Consider the following 8377-nt stretch of genomic DNA (forward strand, 5'->3'; position numbering starts at 1 on the left):
CGTAGTGGTGGAGTGTTGTAATGCCCCAAGACCGGAGCTTCAGATGCCTTCCAGGGTTTCCGGGTTTCGTCGTGTGATTTGTTTGGCCGTTGCATTTCATCTTTGCATCATGTGCATTGCATCATGTCATCATGCCACATGTCATTTCTTTTCTTAACTCAACTAAATAAATGGCATGGATCTATGTTTAAACCGAGGAAATTGACGTGGTGATTTCTCTTTATAACATATCCTCCCAATATTAGGGGGATATAATAAATATTCCATCCCTTGGAAATTACCGCAACACACTTGCAAAATATTCCATGCTTTTCTTACTATATTCCTCGTCTCCAAACTTTGCCCTAAATTCTTTCTTCACTTTCCGGAGTTCCACCAAAAACCTCAACATTTTTGGATACTTCTATAACCAAGCCCTAGTTCAAACCCATTTGAATTAAATTCAAATGAGTTTGAATGACATCTTCCAATCTTGCCTCTCCTATTTTTCGTGGACCGTGCACACTTTTACGAGTCCGTGAAAATAATCCCTCTTCTTCTTTTTCTTCTCTCTATTTTTTTCTTTATTTCTTGTCTCCCTCTTTCTTCTAAGGAGTGTAGGTGAGAGAGAGAGAGCACCAGGCCCAGCCGGGGTCGGCAGCCTAGCCAGGTCGACCGGCCTCCCAGGCCCATATGCCTCTCCTAAGCCCACTCCCTCCTGAACCCTAGGCCTCGATCCCATCTCCCTCGTCTCCCCTCGCGCCGCCAGGACCATTCACTCGATTCCCTCGCGCTCCTCCCTCCTCTCGATCCCCATCTCCTTCCCTCCAGCGCCCGACCCCCTATGCCCTCTTCCTCTCGCTCCTTCCTCCTAGCGCCACCGCAAGAGAGGAGCAGCGCCCCACGCGCCTCCCCCATCTCCATCGAGCCCCACTCGTCCTTTCCTCCACCTCACGCCCCGTAGGAACCCCTCTGCCTCGCCCTTGCTCCTCCACGCACCAGACGAACATGACCATGTCGCGGTCATGGAGGATTCCAGCACCGGTGCTGCCCTACTGCTTCGTCCCTGCACCACCACCCCCCCGGCGACCTCGACCTTCTCCCTTGCCCTTGGCTCGCCCCACTGCCAGGAGCGCCGCCGCCTCTCTTCGTTGCCAGCCTCCAGGAGCTCCCTGTCGCGTCCTTGATCCCGCTGCCGGATTGCACTGCCGCCCGCATTCGCCACCGCCTCCTCTGCTTTGACCGTCACCTGCTCTGCCTCCATCGCCGGCGACCATGACCAGCCGCCGCCTACCGTTGTTCCCAGTGCCTCCAGCCACGTGCCCCAACCTTTGTTGTCGTTGACCCGAGCTCCGCTGTGACCTCAAGGCCAGGGGCGCCCTGCCTCCTTGTCCACAGTGTGCTCCGTCGCCCACGGCCGAGCACCTCAAGACGAAGCCCTTTTTTCGTTGATGCGAACGGTTATGAACATGACCCAGATTCGAAACGCAAGACGATGCCTCCGTTGCACCCATGCCGAGCAGGAGTATTTTGGATTCGTCAAGTACGACTACATATCCGGGATGCGTCAAGTACCCCACCGTCAAGACCGAGACCGCCCGGAGACCACGAATCCGTGAGGTTCCACTACCGTCGCCGTGGATCCGACAAGTTCGCGAGTACCTACCTCCCACGACGACCTTGTACAACTACCGTTCGCAAGAACCGAGACCGGCAAGTCCGAAGACCCAAGTACCATGACGCCAAGTACCCCTTCGGATCGCCAAGGTGGATCGCGAACGTTGACGAGGTTCCGATAAGACCCTCGACGTGTACGACCTACTCCGTGAATGTGTACCACTACCGCCGCTCGAACGTTTACAGAACATGTACCGTCGACCCTCGAAGACCCGTGGACGGCAAGTTCCTTGTTGACCCCGAACACCTACGGAGTGTGAACATGTATGAAGAGAGAACGACTACTTCCACTACCACCGTCGCGAGAACGCCTACTTCCCTCTACGAACGAGAATCGTCCCCTTTGCACGCTCCAAAGGTATAACCCCGAGACGACGCCCGTGAACGAATGCTTGCGATGTTTGAGATGCTCGTGTTTGCACCGTGTCCAATTTGTCACTCATTTCCTTGTCGCCAACTCGTGGGACACCCGGTATCCGGGAGCGCCCCACCATCTTCTGCACGCAACCGCACACTTCTCCTTTGCATCGGTATCTCAATCGAGTTACCGGAACCAGAATGTTGCCGTGGCACCATTGCCATTGTCGTTGCTGTGGCACCCCTTTCGTTCCCTCCATGGTGACCAAATGCTTCATAATGCTCTTATCAACTTTTAATAAAATTTGCATAAACTTGCACATGTCATCCACATCATGTTAACAACATCAAGAATGTTTAATTTGTTGTTTGCATTAATTTGCTAAATGCATATGGGGAGTTACCGGATTTTTGTTTGTTATATCCGGCCCCATTTAAATTGTTTAGATAGTATAGTTTTGTTATGCTTCACCTCTTGCCATGTTTAATCAACATTTAATATTGTTGAGTACCTAACTGGAGTGAACTAAATAATGTCATGTGGTGTTTTCTTCAATATGCAACTCCGTTGTATATTGTGCTCCACTTAATTTGTAGGATTGTTTGTGCACTTTGCCATGCCATGCTTCTTTAAACCGGTCATGCATCATACTTGGTTGTGCATCATGCCATGATTTTGTGGTGGTTGTTTACTATGTTGTGTGCTTCTTTCCGGTGTTGCTTCTTCGGGTTGGTTCCGGTAATGTCGCGTTTGTGAGGACCCGTTCGTCTACATCCGTTTGTCTTCTTCATGGACTCGTTCTTCTTCCTTGCGGGATTTCAGGCAAGATGATCATACCCTCGAAATCACTACTATCTTTGCTATGCTATATTTGCTCGCTCTTTTGCTATGCCAATGCTACGATGCCTACCACTTGCTTTCAAGCTTCCATATTGTCTGAACCAAGTCTCTAACCCACCTTGTCCTAGCAACCATTGTTTGGCTATGTTACCGCGTTGCTCAGCCCCTCTTATAGCATTGTTAGTTGCAGGTGAAGATTGAAGTATGTTCCTTGTTGGAACATGGAGTTGTTGTTCCTTGTTGGAACATGTTTACTTGTTGGGATATCACAATATATCTTATTTAATTAATGCATCTATATACTTGGTAAAGGGTGGAAGGCTCGTCTTATGCCTGGTGTTTTGTTTCACTCTTGCCGCCCTAGTTTCCGTCATATCGGTGTTATGTTCCCGGTTTTTGCGTCCCTTACGCGGTTGGGTAATAATGGGAACCCCTTGACAGTTCGACCTTGAATAGAACTCTTCCAGCAATGCCCAACATTGGTCTTACCATTCGCCACTAGCCTTTATTTTCCCTTGGGGGTCGTGCGCCCAAGGGTCATCATTATTTAACCCCCCGGGGCCAGTGCTCCTCTGAGTGTTGGTCCAACCAGAGCCCGTGCGGGGCGTCCCATTGCAACTTGGGCTGGCTCCCGTACGCTTAGCTTATCCGGTGTGCCTGAGAAGAGATATGTGCAGCTCCTATCGGGATTTGTCGGCACATCTGGGTGGTGTTGCTGGATTGTTTTTAACTTGTCGACGTGTCCTGTAGTACCAAGATACCGAGTCTGATCAGAATGTCTCGGGAGGAGGTCTATTCCTTCGTTGACCATGAGAGCTTGTCATGGGCTAAGTTGGGACACCCCTGCAGGGATTGAACTTTTGAAAGTCGTGCCCACGGTTATGGGCAGATGGGAATTTGTTAATGTCCGGTTGTAGAAAACCTGAAGTTGACTTTATTTAAAATGACATCAACCGCGTGTGAACCGTGATGGTCTCTTTCCGGCGGAGTCCGGGAAGTGAACACGGTGTTGGAGTTATGTTTGACGTAGGTTGTTCTAGGATCACTTCTTGATCATAGTTTATCGATCGTGCTTTTCCTTCTCTTCTCGCTCTTTGCGTATGTTAGCCACCATAACATGCTAGTCGCTTGCTGCAGCTCCACCTCATACATTTACTTCCCATAAGCTTAAATAGTCTTGATCGCGAGGGTGCGAGATTGCTGAGTCCCCGTGGCTCATAGATACTTCCAAAACCAGCTTGCAGGTGCCGATGAGACCGTGCAGATGACGCAACCAAGCTTAGGAGGAGCTCGATGAAGATCTTGTCTTTTGTGTTGTTTCGTTCTAGTTGGTCAGTAGTGGAGCCCAGTTGGGGTCGATCGGGGACCTTTGTCGCATTTGGGGTTCTTCTTTTATTTTGGTTCCATAGTCGGACCTTGATTGTATTTGGATGATGTAATGCTTTATTCATGTATTGTGTGAAGTGGCGATTGTAAGCCAACTATGTATCTTTTTCCCTTATGTATTACATGGGTTGTGTGAAGATTACCTCACTTGCGACATTGCTTTCAATGCGGTTATGCCTCTAAGTCGTGCTTCGACACGTGGGAGATATAGCCGCATCGAGGGCGTTACATGGTTCAACTAAAGTTGGAGAAACTGACACCCGCCAGCCACCTGTGTGCAAAGCACGTCGGTAGAACCAGTCTCGCGTAAGCGTACGCGTAATGTCAGTCCAGGCCACTTCATCCAACAATACCGCCGAACCAAAGTATGACATGCTGGTAAGCAGTATGACTTATATCGCCCACAACTCACTTGTGTTCTACTCGTGCATATGACATCTACGCATAAAACCTGGCTCTGATGCCACTGTTGGTGAACGTAGTAATTTCAAAAAAATTCTTACGCACACGCAAGATCATGGTGATGCATAGCAACGAGAGGGGAGAGTGTTGTCTACGTACCCTCGTAGACCGAAAGCGGAAGCGTTAGCACAACGCGGTTGATGTAGTCGTACGTCTTCATGATCCAACCGATCCAAGTACCGAACGCACGGCACCTCCGAGTTCAGCACACGTTCAGCTCGATGACGTCCCACGAACTCCAATCCAGTAGAGCTTAACGGGAGAGTTCCGTCAGCACGACGGCGTGGTGACAATGATGATGTTCTATCGTCGCAGGGCTTCGCCTGAGCACCTCTACGATATGATCGAGGTGGATTATGGTGGAAGGGGGCACCGCACACGGCTAAGAGATCTAGAGATCAATTGTTGTGTCTATGGGGTGCCCCCTGCCCCCGTATATAAACGAGTGGAGGAGGGGGAGGGCCGGCCCTCTCTATGGCACGCCCTAGGGGAGTCCTACTCCCACCGGGAGTAGGATTCCCCCTTTCCTAGTAGAACAAGGAACCCTTCCAAGTAGTAGGAGTAGGAGGGAAGGAAAGGGAAGGGAAAAGGCGAAGGAAGGAAGGGGGCGCCCCCCCTCCCTAGTCCAATTCGGACCAGCCCATGGGGAGGGGTGCGGCCACCCTTTGAGGCATTTCTCTCCTTTCCCGTATGGCCCATTAAGGCCCAATACGAATTCTCGTAACTCCCCGGTACTCCCGAAAATACCCGAATCACTCGGAACCTTTCCGATGTCCGACTTGTAACGCCCTCGATGCGGCTATAGCTCCCACGTGTCGAGGCACGACTTAGAGACATAACCGCATTGAAAGCAATGTCGCAAGTCAGGCAATCATTACAACATCCCATGTAATACATAATAAAAGGGGGAGATAACATAGTTGGCTTACACTCGCCACGTCACATCAGAGTACATAAATAACATCCATCAAACAAACACTCATGGCCCGACTACGGCGCCAAAATAGAAAAGAACCCAACATGCGACAAGGCCCTGAATCAAACCCCAACTCGGCCCCACTACTGATCATCGGGAAAGGAAACATAATAACGCTGAGAGTCCTCGTCGAACTCCCACTTGAGCTCGTACTCATCACCTGGAGCGAAATCACCTGGACCTGCATCTGGAGTTATAGTAACTGTGAGCCACAGGGACTCAGCAATCTCGCACCCTCGCGATCAAGACTATTTAAGCTTATAGGAAGGATAAGGCAAGTATATGTGGAGCTGCAGCAAGCGACTAGCATATATGGTGGCTAACTTATTCGCAAAGGAGAGCGAGAAGAGGAGGCAAAGCGCGAGCGAGAAGCTAGAAGGACAACCTGCGCAAACATAACTCCAACACCGTGTCCACTTCCCGGACTCCGCCGAGAAGAGGCCATCACGGCAACACACTCGGTTGATTCATTTTAATTAATTAAGGCTCAAGTTATCTACAACCGGACACTAACAAATTCCCATCTGCCCATAACCGCAGGCACGGCTTTCGAAAGTTCAATCCCTGCAGGGGAGTCCCAACTTAGCCCATGACAAGCTCTCACGGTCAACGAAGGAATAGACCTCCTCCCAAGACGTTCCGATCAGACTCGGTATCTCGGTAACTCAAGACACTTCGACAGGTTAAAACAAGACCAGCAACACCGCCCGAATGTGCCGACAAATCCCGATAGGAGCTGCACATATCTCTTTCTCAGGGCACACTCAGATGAGCCAGACGTCGGGTAAGCCAGCCCAGAGTTGCCCCTGGTAGCCTCGGACATCGCTCAGTGGGACCAACACTCAGAGGAGCACTGGCCCGGGGGGGTTAAAATAAGATGACCCTTGAGTCTGCAGAACCCAAGGGAAAGAAAAGGCTAGGTGGCAAATGGTAAGAACAATGTTGGGCATTGCTGGAAAAGCTTTAATCAAGGCGAAATATCAAGGGGTTCCCATTATAACCCAACCGCGTAAGGAACGCAAAAACCGGGAACATAACACCGATATGACGGAAACTAGGGCGGCAAGAGTGGAACAAAACACTAGGCGAGAGGCCGAGCCTTCCACCCTTTACCAAGTATATAGATGCATTAAGATAACATAGCAATATAATGATATCCCAACAAGTAAATAAAAGATGTTCCAACAAGGAACGGCCTCCAATCTTCACCTGCAACTAGCAACGCTATAAGAGGGGCTGAGCAAAGCGGTAACATAGCCAATCAACGGTTTGCTAGGACAAGGTGTGTTAGAGGTTGATATGGCAATTAGGAGGCTGACAAGCAAAAGGTAGGCATCATAGCATTGGCATAGCAAGAGCGAGCAAACTAGCATAGCAAAGATAGTAGTGATTTCGAGGGTATGATCATCTTGCCTGCACAGGTGTCAGAGTTGACTGGATCCTCACAAGCAAACTCAACGGGCTCCTCGGTAGCGAACTCGTCTCCCAGCTCTACCCAAACAAGACAAACAAGCAACAAGGATACAATCAACCACGTGCAAGACCAAGCAATAGGATGAAATGAAGACATGCTATGCGGGATGCGATGCGGGATGCAAAATGCAAGATATGACAGGAAAAGTATGAACCTGGCCTCAACTTGGAATTCCAAGTGTGCCACTAGATATAGGGGATGAAATCGCTTGAAAACGATATAAAGATCATTGGAATCGGAGTTACGGTTTGGAAATGGCAAGCGTTGTAAGATATGACACCAGTCTGCGATTTACAGCAAGTAGGCATCTAAACGCAACGAAATGAACATGCTACAGCCGCCAATCATGACAACAAAATACATGGCAGGGATGCACACAAGATTCTTAACAAAAGAGTAGCACTGAGCCATGGCCAATTCATCCATTGAGAGCTTCAAACAAGCATGGCAAAAACACAAATGCAAAACAGATTCCAGACTTAGTGAAATTAACACTTGTCTGAAATTTCAGATCACGAAGCCCTCTTCGGAGCAGCAAAACAACATGATATATGATCAGAACATGACAAGTAAGAACATGGCATGGAGCTACTCAAAAATCTTAACAAAAGACCCAAAGTGACCTGGAGCCAAAAGGGTTCACAAAATATATTAACAGGCACACGAACATAGCATAAAACACAATCAGTTTTCAGACTTGGTGAAAACTGAGACATGCTAAAATATAACTCACGAAGGCATGTAAACGAGCTCGATGCACACACCACGGTGCAAGTCATGGCAAGGCAAGCATACACCCATTAATAAGGCACAAAATACAAGCTAGACATGGCAAGAACAATGGCATAGCATGCACGGATCAACTACAACAACGCCGGCAAAATCGCAAACGAGTTGACGATCTGCCCAGATTCGCCACGAAGCAAAAGTAGAGCTTGATTGACTCAAGCTAGGGTGCTCCATAATTGCAAAAAAAGGCATGGATGGAAAGATCATAACATGATTAACAAAACTCCTTTACTGATCATCCTCAAAAGAGGCACGGATCACTAGGAAACAAGCTGAACATATGGCATCATGAACTAAATAATCCCAGACTTAGTGAAAACAACTAAGTCCCTGAAAATAGATTTCCCGGGTGCCTCTCTTTGCAAGCTTGCACAAGTCACCACACACATCCTAAAAATGCATGGGTTGCACCCCTGGAAAGAAGAAAAAATGCTTA

Source organism: Triticum urartu, chromosome 7 (genome assembly GCF_003073215.2).
Source record: "Triticum urartu cultivar G1812 chromosome 7, Tu2.1, whole genome shotgun sequence".
NCBI classification, from domain to species: domain Eukaryota; kingdom Viridiplantae; phylum Streptophyta; class Magnoliopsida; order Poales; family Poaceae; genus Triticum; species Triticum urartu.